Here is an 11,773-nt window from a genome sequence, read left to right as displayed (position 1 = left end):
TTATTTTATTGAAAGCCCTTAAGGCCTGTTTCATGTGTGCAAGCAACACTTCTTACTACTTTGAATTTATTTTTGTCTAATGAGGCATTGTCTGAGTTTCTAATTATTTCAATATCATGTATAATTTTTACTCCCCAGAGTAGTGTTTTAAGTTCAGGTTAAGAGGTGCGCATATGTTGGTGTACCATTATTTGATTGTGTCTTTAGTGTTGGAGGGAATATAAGTGTCTAAATTTTACAGTGTGTCTCATTCATCCCAGTCACAGACGCTATCCTTCCACGGGTCACGGACAATTCATTTTGTTAGTAAATTTAAGTGTTCTTGTGCTGGTTCTGGATTTTTCTCCAAGGGGCGCTTCCACTGCAATTTCCATCTAATAATTAATAAACCCCAAGTCAAGTGAGAAATTAAAGTTCAGAAATTCCGACCGGTTACATATATATATATATATATATATATATGTGTGCAAATAAATCACTGTAGGTGCGCGTGATATATATATGTATACATACTGTATACATAAATATATCACTGTAAGTCACCCCTGAAGATGTGAATTACAAGAAAGCGCTGGAACTAAGTGTTTTCTTTTTTCCTTGTGGTTATCAGCATATACTTGGATCACGCGCACCTACAGTGATTTACTTGCATATATATATCGATAAAATCACATAGGGAAATGGGAAACAATGGAGCACCTTAGCTTTCGTCTTTATTCAAGACATCTTCAGAAGAACCAATCTATCTGTTGGGATAATCTGAAGTGTGAAATAAATAAGAAGGCTTAAAAGCAGAGGAATACAGAAACAATTTGGATAAGAATAAATCGTGGTAGGAAAAATTAATCACAGGGTAATATATAGACCTCCCAATCTTGGCAGAGTCAATAGGCTACTTATCTCTGGGATGCATCATGGGGCTTCCATACCACTGAAGTCTGTATAGTAGGCGATTTTAACCTTGGCCAAATAGATTGGACTGACCTTCACGGGTAACTCAGAATCAGAGGATTTTTCTCGAAGACGATCAGGACTGTTTCTAAGTCAACATAAACCGAACCCACCGAGTAATAATATACTCGATTTAGTTCTGTCCAGCAGAAAACCTCATTAGCAATGTCGAGGTAGGAACGAACTTGCAAACCTTAGCGATCAAGTGGACCAGTTAGATTTTCAGGACAGACATAAGGAAAATTCCACTAAAGTACCAGATTTCCTGAGGCAAACTTTGTGGTTTCAAGAACCTGACAGATGACTCCGGCCTGATAACGAGATCTGAGATTGCCGAGTTCCACGACAATTTAAATAATGAGTTACTTAATGCACAAAGGCAGAACATACCATACAAAAAACTTAGATCAGACAACAATGACCCTAAATGGATAAATAATTATTTAAAGAACATCATTGGCCAAAGGAAGGCAATAGGTAGAAGGATATAGCATGGCTAAATTTACCTCCAGGATTATTATAAGATATTGGCGAGTAGGATTAAAACCGAGATAAGGAAAGGCAAGAGGAATAATGAGGTTAGGATAGCAAGGGAGGCGAAGACAAACCCCAAAGGATTCTACCAAATGTATCAAACTAAAACACGAGAAAAGATTGGACCAATACGGTCAGATACCAGCAAGCTCACTGATAACGACGGAGAAATAAGCAATAATTTGAATAAATATTTTTCAACAGTTTTCACCACCGAAAATTTAAACATAATACCCGAGGCACCGACTCTATTCAGAGATAGTGAAGATTACAAATTTACCGAGATAGTAGTGACTAGTAACGATGTTAGTAAGCAAATAGACAAACTAAAGCCTAATAAGTCACCTGGTCCCGATGAGATATTTGCCAGAGTATTAAAAACAGGTGTAGTACCAGAATCCTGGAGGATAGCGAATGTAATACCGATTTTCAAGAAGGGGGATAGATCACTATCCTCTAACTACGGCCCAATCAGTCTAACATAAATAGTAGGCAAATTACTGGAAGCAATCATTTCAAACTCTATTCGAAATCACCTGGAGAAGCACAGATTGATCAATGATTCCCAGCATGGCATCACAAGCGGATATTCTTGTCTAACTAATCTATGAACTTTCTTTTCATCACTTTTCGAATAGGTGGACGGGGGGCACAATTATGATGTGGTATACCTCGACTTTAGCAAAGACTTCGACAGAGTCCCCCACGAAAGACTAATTAGAAAGGTAGAAGCACATGGCATCAAAGGTAACATCCTAAAATGGATTAGGGCGTGGTTACCGGACAGGAAACAGCTAGTGAGCATTAACGGCACTAAGTCCCATTGGAGCAACGTCACAAGTGGAGTTCCCCAAGGCTCAGTACTTGGACCATTATTATTTATTATATTCATAAACGACATAGACAGCAACATAAGTAAATTTGCTGATGACACTAAAATAGGACGTGTTATCAAATCTGACGAGGACTCCACAAAACTACAGGAAGATCTAAACAAATTTTTCGAATGGTCTGAAAAATGGCAGATGAAATTCAACGTGGACAAATGTAAAGTACTCAGTATAGGAGATGTAAACAGGGAAACCAGATACCAGATGAACAACGATGTCATAGAGAAATCCGATTGCGAGAGAGATTTAGGAGTAATGATAAGTAGGAACCTTAAGCCAAGTAAACAATGTGTTTTGACTCATAACAAGGCTAATAAAGTACTTGGGTTCATACAAAGGAGTGTTAGTTACAAGACTAGCGAGGTCATCCTAAAACTGTATCTTGGGCTTGTGAGACCACACATGGATTACTCAGTTAAGTTCTGGTCACAGTATTACAGAATGGATATAGAATCCTTGGAAGGAATTCAGAGGAGAATGACAACACTAATCCCGGGCATTAGGAACCTTGAGAATAGAGACAGGTTAAAGCATCTTAATTTGCACTCCCTTGAGAGATGCAGAGCGAGGGGCGACCTGATAGAGGTGTACAAGTGGAAGTCAGGGCTAAAGAAAGGGGACATTACAAAGGTACTCAAACTATCCAACCAGGAGCGAATTCGTAACAATGGTTTTAAATTAGACAAATTTAGGTTTAGGCGTGAAATAGGTAAACACTGGCTTGGAAACAGAGTAGTGGATGAATGGAACAAGTTACCAAATATCATCATTAACTCGAATACGCCGAATAGCTTCAAACATAGGTTGGATGCTTATATGAGCAATAGGGGTTGGGTGTAAACGGGACTGCCCAGTATGGCAAATAGGCCCTCTGCAGTTTCCTCCATTCTTATGTACATGGACCGAGAGAGGTTTGAGTACACAGGATGACCTTACTAAACATGAGGTCAGGTCATAAACATCACATCCTGACCTCCTGTTTACTAAGGTCACCCTGTGTACTTAAGCCTCTCTCGGTCCATGTAATTCAGTTGCCTCTGAAGATGTCTTGCATAAAGACGAAAGCTAAGGTGCTCCATTGTTTCCCTTTTCCCTGTGTGATTTTATCAAGATTTTCTTATTTACGTTTTCATTGTGGATCTACATGAAATATATATATATATATATATATATATATATATATATATATATATATATATATATATATATATATATATATATATATATATATATATATATATATATATATCACTGTAGGTGCGCATGATCTAGGTATATGCTGATAACCACAAGGAAAAAAGAAAACACGAAGTTCCCAAGCGCTTTCGTGTAATTCACATCTTCAGGGGTGACTACAGACTAAGGAGAAGTACAAAACAAGGTGCATATATACAGAGGAGGGTGAGCTCAGGTCCACAATGGTCAGGTATTAGGTGATGACCCTACTAATCTTTAAATAGCACCGCAACGGTCGGTAGTCAGGTCAGAGGGTAAGGTGACCCAACCTTCTCACCTGGTTACAAATCTTCTTAATTACAAAATTGTCCAGTTTGTACATGCCATTACTCAAATTCATGTTGAATGCTTCGGTATGTTTAATGAGACTAGATTCTATGATGTTCCTACTATCAATTGAATTACAAGGTAATATTGAGGAGGCATTATCCCAGTCAATGCAATGCTTGTTATCCCTCAAATGAACAAACAGAGCATTGTATTCCTGGCGTTTCCTAACACTATATTTATGTTGTTTAAGTCTAGTTACAAGATCTTTACCTGTCTGGCCTAAGTAAAACATATTACATTCCTTGCAAGGAACTTTATAAATGCAACCAATTGTGTTGTTGGGGGAGTTCTTGATTAACATTTTTTTAACAGTGCATGAGTTTTTAAATGCCACATTGACGTTCCAGGTTTTTAGTTGTAAAATTTGAAAGTACACTTGAAATGGTATCCACACTTACCCTACCTGACTACCGACCGTTGCGGTGCTATTTTAAGATTAGTAGGGTCATTACCTAATATGACCATTGTGGACCTGATCTCACCCACCTCTGTATATATACCTTGTTTGTACTTCTCCTTAGTCTGTACCCACCTGAAGATGTAAATTACACAGCCTTGGGAACTTGTGTTTTCTTCTTTCCTTGTAGTTATCAGCATATACCTGAATCACGCGATGATTTACTTGCATAAATTGATTCACGCGTTCTACTTTCACAAGCTGTCCTGATTGTCTCTCGTTACTGAATACCTCTTCATGATCAAGGCCTACAAATCGAAAATATGTTTGAAATTTCTCCCAGAGGCGCCCCAGTGAAAGAGGCTTAGATCAAACTTCCCACAACGTGCCCTGAAGATGTCTGGATCGCCCCTTTGATGAGTTCCAAGAAATCATCCTAAGAAACATTTTGAAATAAAGAAAATTGGCGGATGAAGCCTTCCGTATTGTAAGACAAAAAAAGCGCGCTTTTAATATGACCATACCGAGTTATTGGAAAAAGTTCATGTTGGACTACTGTTTTGATAACCTGAGACGTGAGCGTTCTGATCTTCAAGCTAAGATAGACCACAAATTGGCACTCCTTATTAGAAATAGTGATTGGACTAAGGATGCCAATAACAACTGTGTAGTGAATCTCTCCTCTAAACAACTAGACAATGATACCTTGTGTGCCCTCGGCTATGGTTTAAGTTTTGATGGTTCTAACAAGGGAGTCGACAGTGTTGACATAGCCAGAGCATTTTGCAATTTGGAGAAATTCAGTAATTTGACAAGTGAAGAAGTGAACATGTGTAAAGGTGTTGTGTATGCATCTATGTCCAAGCCTTGTATTCTAAACTGTCCAGAAAGACTCACCAAAGCAATCCAAGCCCTTAAGAAAAATAAGGATCTACATGTCACTAAAGCAGATAAAGCCAACACAGTAGTGATTTTAAACAAAGATGATTATATTTCTAAAATGAATGACCTTTTATGTGATACTACAACATATTCTAAACTCATAAATAATCCTCTCAACACAGTTAACACCCAGCTCAACAAAAAACTGAAGTCTCTATTGAGAGGCAAAGCTACTCTCATTAAACATCTTACTTCAACGTCCCCTCCACTGCCATACATGTACGGTGTATTCACGACCCACAAGCCTAATAACCCAGCAAGACCCATCATTAGCTCAGTTGGGTCAATCTCTTATAAAGTATCTAAATGGTTAGTTTCTTTACTAAATCCCCTAGTTGGCAACATTTCTAACTCTAATATCAAGAATAATATGGATTTCGTTGATAAACTCAATAACTTGCATTTTAATTATGATTTTAAACTGGTCAGTTTTGATGTAACATCACTCTTTACAAAGGTCCCAGTTGATGATTTACTAGAGTTTCTCATAGATTCCCTGGATAATATTTCATTGCCCGTCTCGAAAGACGGCTTTATCGAACTCATCAAACTATGTATTAAGGATTGTAAATTTGAATTCAATGGAGAATATAATGCTCAAAAATTTGGTATGACAATGGGTAATCCACTCTCACCTGTATTAAGCAACCTATATATGGAATTCTTTGAAAAGAAACTATTAAGTAATATTTTACCACCTTCAGCAGTCTGGTTTAGATATGTTGATGATGTATTATGTCTCTGGCCATGTAATGAGGGCCTAAAAGCTTTCCTGCCACAACTTAACAACTTAGCTCCCTCGATCAAATTCACTGTGGAATTAGAGCATGACTGTAAATTGCCATTCCTAGACTGTCTGATACACAGAATAGGGAACACTTTTAAGTTCAGTATTTATAGAAAACCTACTAATGTGTGTTCATACACACATTATTGTTCTACCCACCATAATAGAGTTTTTTTCTTACAAAAAGTATTTTTCATATGTTTTTTGTTTAATACGATTAGTAGTCATGCTTTTTTCCCCCCGCAAAATTAGTGAAATGTACCTTACCCTAACGAAACCTGACCTAACTTAACCAAACTTTACTAAACCTAATATTTACCTAACCTAATCTAACCTAACCTTTACCTAACAGGTAATTTTTCAGGACTAACCCGCATGCGAATTTGAGCGAAAACGAATTTATAAACGCCGGATTTTCACTGTATTTTTATAGTGGACACTGTTGTCGTTTGCGCAAATGTGTTAACAAATGGATGTTTCTAAACTTAACGTAACTTAACATTTGTTGGTATGAAAAACAGACCTAACCAAACAATCCTACCTTACCTAACTTCCTTACCGGGAGGCTCTGCCTCCCCCCGGACCCCTGGTACATTAAACAGAAAGAACTTACTATGATAAGGTGAAATTTGAGGCATTTTCTGAACGTGAATTGATACGGCCATATTGGCGTTTATGCAGCCCGGGTGGCGGAGTGATTTATTGCGATGATGGGAGACGTCAAGCGTTGAGGAAGTGATGAAAAAATTTATTTCCAGTCTGAAAGCACAGGGTATCCCGCAGTGCGGACAGTCTCTTTTTAAAGGAACAATGCCGTGGTCTTTGAACAATTGAAGGGTCTCGTTGTCTTTATCTCTTCATGCGTCATGCTGAAAATGAAACCGCCACGAGCCTGAGGAAAAGCGGTGCGGCAGAGCGCGGCCTCTTTATCGCTGGGAAGACAAATTAGTGCACGCCTAGGCGCCTAATTGTCTACAACACGAGACATTTGCACAAGAAAAGATTACCATATCGGAACTCGCTGCTGAAAAAAAATAAATAAATAAACAGTAATACAAATAACTCGTTCGTTGGTTCGTCTTATACTATATATTAACCACCTAACCTAACCTAACCTTTCTCTTTACTAACCTTTACCTAACCTGACCTAACCTAACCTAACCTTAACATGCCTTACCTAACCTAACCTAAATTGAAAATGCATAAAGGTTAAAATGCATAATAGTGGCATTCTTAGGTTAGGTTAGGTTTGGTAGGGTAACATTAGGTTAGGTTAGATAAGGTAAGGTAAGATTAGGTAAAGTTATGTTTTGTTAAGGTAAGATACATTTCACTAATTTTGCAGCCAAAAAAAATCACTACTGAATTTATTGGGTAAAAAACCTATGAACATAATTCTTTTTTAAGAAAAAAATGCTTTACCACTTAATTTTAACCCCCCCCCCCTCCCTTTTTATTAGGTTTGATGAACTTAGATTGGGTTAGGTATTATTTAACTTTGAGTCGTGGATACTTATTGGATACTTGGCAGAATAACTTGTTATAACTTGGTCCTAGCAAAGGCGGAGTCTAAGCAAAAATGTTCACTTGACTTCATAATTGGCTTTCATTACAAAAGGATATTTACAGCTATACCACATTCATAAGGTCTATCTGCAAGTTTACTCAGTCATGAAAAAAAAGGACCATAAATGTGGAGAATAAAAATCTTCCATTTTAGTACAAATTACTTGAAATGTTGTATGAAGACAAAAGCTGCTTCTCTTCCATTCCACGAGAAATGAAAACTGTATAAGGACAAACTTTAATATCGTATTTTAGTATGTTGATGTACAAAACATTTTGTCATTATTCTATGATAAAGCAAGTCTAAAAAATATGCTCCACAAAAAACTTTCGGTTTTCAGAGCTTTTCGGTATTCGGAATTTCGGATAAAGGGTTGTCAACCTGTATAAGGACAAATTTTAATATCGTATTTTAATATGTTGATGTTGTCACGTGCCTGTGGCGCTCGGGAACTCGCATAGCGTGAGGCATATGTTCACCCCTACATTTCATACAAGCTATTAATAAATTGTTAATTGTACTTATTATATTATTATTGTTCTTAGTTACTTAGGTTAATTGTATATTTATGTATGTAATTTATATGCATCATTGTCTTACTCTGTTAAGTCAACTCAAGAGTAATATTAATGAATTATATAAAATATCCAGCAAATGGCCTGAATCACGTGATATGAGACGCTCTCCTCCCAGGGTGGGCACGCTTCCGCAGTAGCGAAAAACCGTGGCATAGGGTAGACGTGTCTTGACCGCTTGTCTAGTGCCTTGTCCACTCCTCTGCAATGCCCTAGGGGTATCAGGTATTAGTGACACGTTTAGTTAGGCCTAGGAAGGGATCCTGGTGGTAAGGAATCTCCTGTTTGGTAGGAAATAATCATTTTGTAGTGATTGTTGTATATATATATATTTCGTATGTCTGTGTAATATAGTAATGTTAAGTAATATTTGTTTGGTCTAACTCCTTACGGTATATTTTCGCCCTTCCGGCATCACTCTTATTTTATTATACAATTACTTATTCCCTTAAATTCATCTTTGCTAATCATTACTCCCTTTAGAACATAAATTGAATTTATTAATTATCTTCCCTTTTGTGATTCACATATTTCAACTGTTCTTACTTATTCAAGTACATTTAGTTGAGTAGGTTTTTGGTGGGGATAATTATTGCCGTGTTCCCTATTTGTACCTTTATTTGTTAATAACTTGGGGTAGGATTCACTCCCCAAGTATAAAGGGTAGTGGGATCGCGACAATGTACAAAATATTTTGTCATTATTCTATGATAAAGCAAGTCTAACCAGCATTATTACAGCATATATTATTATTTATTATAATATGCAATCGGGAAATGGAGATTACTATATCCGGGTTGATCGTGTTACAGCACATCCTTAGGTGCTGTAAGTTACGGGCTAGATTACAGGAGTTCACTGCCAAATATTTGTTTTGAGTATACCGATTGGAGACTAAGTCCAGTTACGGGGTAAACAAAAAGATACAGCCCCGTAAATGTTTTTGAGTACACTGCCCTTTGCTTATGCTGATATTGCAGGCGCCATAGATCCTCAGCCATTTGGCAATATGAAAACTTCCTCCGCCGCCCACTGTCTGGTCAGTTTTCTTGAATTCACATATCTCCATTTGGAAAAAACAAGACGTTTTAACTGTTGCCATCAATGACTTTATCCAGACATTCGACCTAATCAACAACAATATTAAATTATGAACAAAGCCATCGACCTCGGGTTTTGGAGAATTCTTATAACATTTACCTGAGTGACCAATACCAAGCCGTTCGCTTCTGAGGGGCTAGTCACCACCTTTCAATCACTCACCTGCGGCGTCCCCCAAGGCACCAAGATGGGACTACTCTGCTTCGTCATCCTTATCAATGATGCCCTGAGAGAAACTCCCGCTGGCTGGAACTATGTCAAAGACAGTCTCCAAAATTGGGCCACCGGCAACCATGTCACCCTCAACCATACCAAGACCATGGTTATGCAGACCAACCTCTCCTGAAATCATGTCCCATCTCCCTCCATTACATTGGGCCCCAACACACTCCAGGTTGTGGATTCCACCAAGCTCCTCGGCGTCATTATAGATCACAAACTAAATTGGAAAGCACATGTCAGTGCAAATGTCAAATCTTCCAACTTTCGTCTCCACCTCCTCCGTTGTCTCAAGTCCCCTGGAGTTTCTGCGCCCGAGCTTTTCAATGCTTACTCAACATTCATAATCCCTAAGCCCACCTATGCTACCCCTGTCTGGTCTTCTTCCTTAAATGCCACACAACGAAATAAACCTAGTAAAAGTGCAGAAGGAGGCGTACAAGATTATTCTCTCTCTCTCCTACTTCATATATCAAGAAGTGCACAACACCATGACCTCATCTCTAAGTTTGGGGAGTAGTTTCTTCACAATCTTTGACACCGTCTCCTTCTCCCACCCGAGATCCCTCGTCTGCGAATTGATGTTCGACACTAAGATCATGTACTGAACGCTATAAGAACAGCCCAATCCCAACCACTGTAAAAATCATCAACAACTCGTAGGTAACCAGTGTGTTCATTACCTGCTAATCTTACTTTTGTATTGTTTCTATGTTGAAATTCCTTGTTGAATGACCTTCCCCTTGTTATTTCAATCATATTTGTACCACTTATGTTACTTGTGTATAACTTGTCAATCAAGTGACCCATTCCCCAATTATGTAACTAAGTTACATAATTGGGGAATGGGTCGGATTAACCTTGAGGCACTTGAGGCCCTGGCCTCAGGCCCCCAGATTCTTAGGGGCCCCCAGATTCTAAGGATAAAAATATTTAGCTATATATGCCATTAAATGGTCAATTAGTAAGTAATCCATTAACTATTTCGTTCTTAATGTGTCCAATTGGATCATACATATACATTTTAGTGACTCGGTAATGGCGTGTGGCAACTGTTAGTCTGCTCGACAACAGTAGCTGACGACACTCAGCTGATCCGGGACACCTTTGTGACGTACGGACGGTACGGTGCCAGACTTTCGTATTGGAGGACCATTTCAGGTAAACAATGATGTATATAACTTCAGTAATAAGTTATGAATGATCAAAGAATTATGTGAAGTGCAAAATAATGGATAATTTGGAAGGGAAATATGAGGAACGGGCATGTTTATATTGGATTATGTGGCGGGATGGATCACCTGGTCAGCTGTATTGATGTCATATGTGCTGGTTTAAGCCTAGTTACATTGAAATATTTTGTGAATGATGACGCACAATGCTTCATGAATGACTTGGTGATGGTTTTATAACTTTTCAGTCGAAGTGAGGATGCATATTTTATACAAAATATTCAAATATATGTAAACATGTTTACATATAACGGTAAAAAAGTTCGGGACTGTACATCATCATTGTTCTACCGTCGCTGTATAAACGGCGAAGAAGCTAAGAGATCGTTGCTTTGTTTCTCCCCAACTACAGGAAACATCTACTGTTTCGCTTGCAAGTCATTTGGAGATTTAAACTTTGATCATCAATATCATGGCTTCACCTCTGGTTTCTGTGACTGGAAATATGGTGTTCGAACTATATCTGCACACGAAACTTCACACTGTCACAAAAACTCACTACTATCACTAACCACCTGGACAAGAAAAGTAGGTCGAATTGACCAGGAGTTAGCAAAGCAAGTTGATGATGAATGTAAGTAATGGAAGTCTGTTGTACATCGAGTTACGAGTGTTATTGTATTTCTTTCCGAGAGAGGATTAGCATTTCGGGGAGAAAGTGAAACAGTTGGCTCTTCCAAAAATGGTAATTTCCTTGGTATACTCGAACTAATGGCTCAGTATGACCCTTTTTTGTTAACTCATATAAAGACACATGCAAACAAGGGTAAAGGGCACACGTCTTATCTGTCATCAACAATATGCGAGGAATTAATGTCATTAATGAGTGCAGAGGTGATGAAATCAATTGTTGATGAAGTTCTCTCAGCGAAATACTTTAGCCTTCCCGTTGATTCGACACCAGATATTAGCCACTGTGACCAACTAACAATAATTATCCGCTATGTGACTGGAAATAGTCCGGTTGAAAGGTTTCTGACATTCCTTGATAACATAAGTCACACTGGACGTG

This window comes from Homarus americanus, unplaced genomic scaffold, assembly GCF_018991925.1.
Source record: "Homarus americanus isolate GMGI-L3 unplaced genomic scaffold, GMGI_Hamer_2.0 scaffold36734, whole genome shotgun sequence".
Classification (NCBI taxonomy): Eukaryota; Metazoa; Arthropoda; class Malacostraca; order Decapoda; family Nephropidae; genus Homarus; species Homarus americanus.
The sequence above is the reverse complement of the archived record's forward strand: the minus strand, read 5'-3'. Positions refer to the sequence as shown.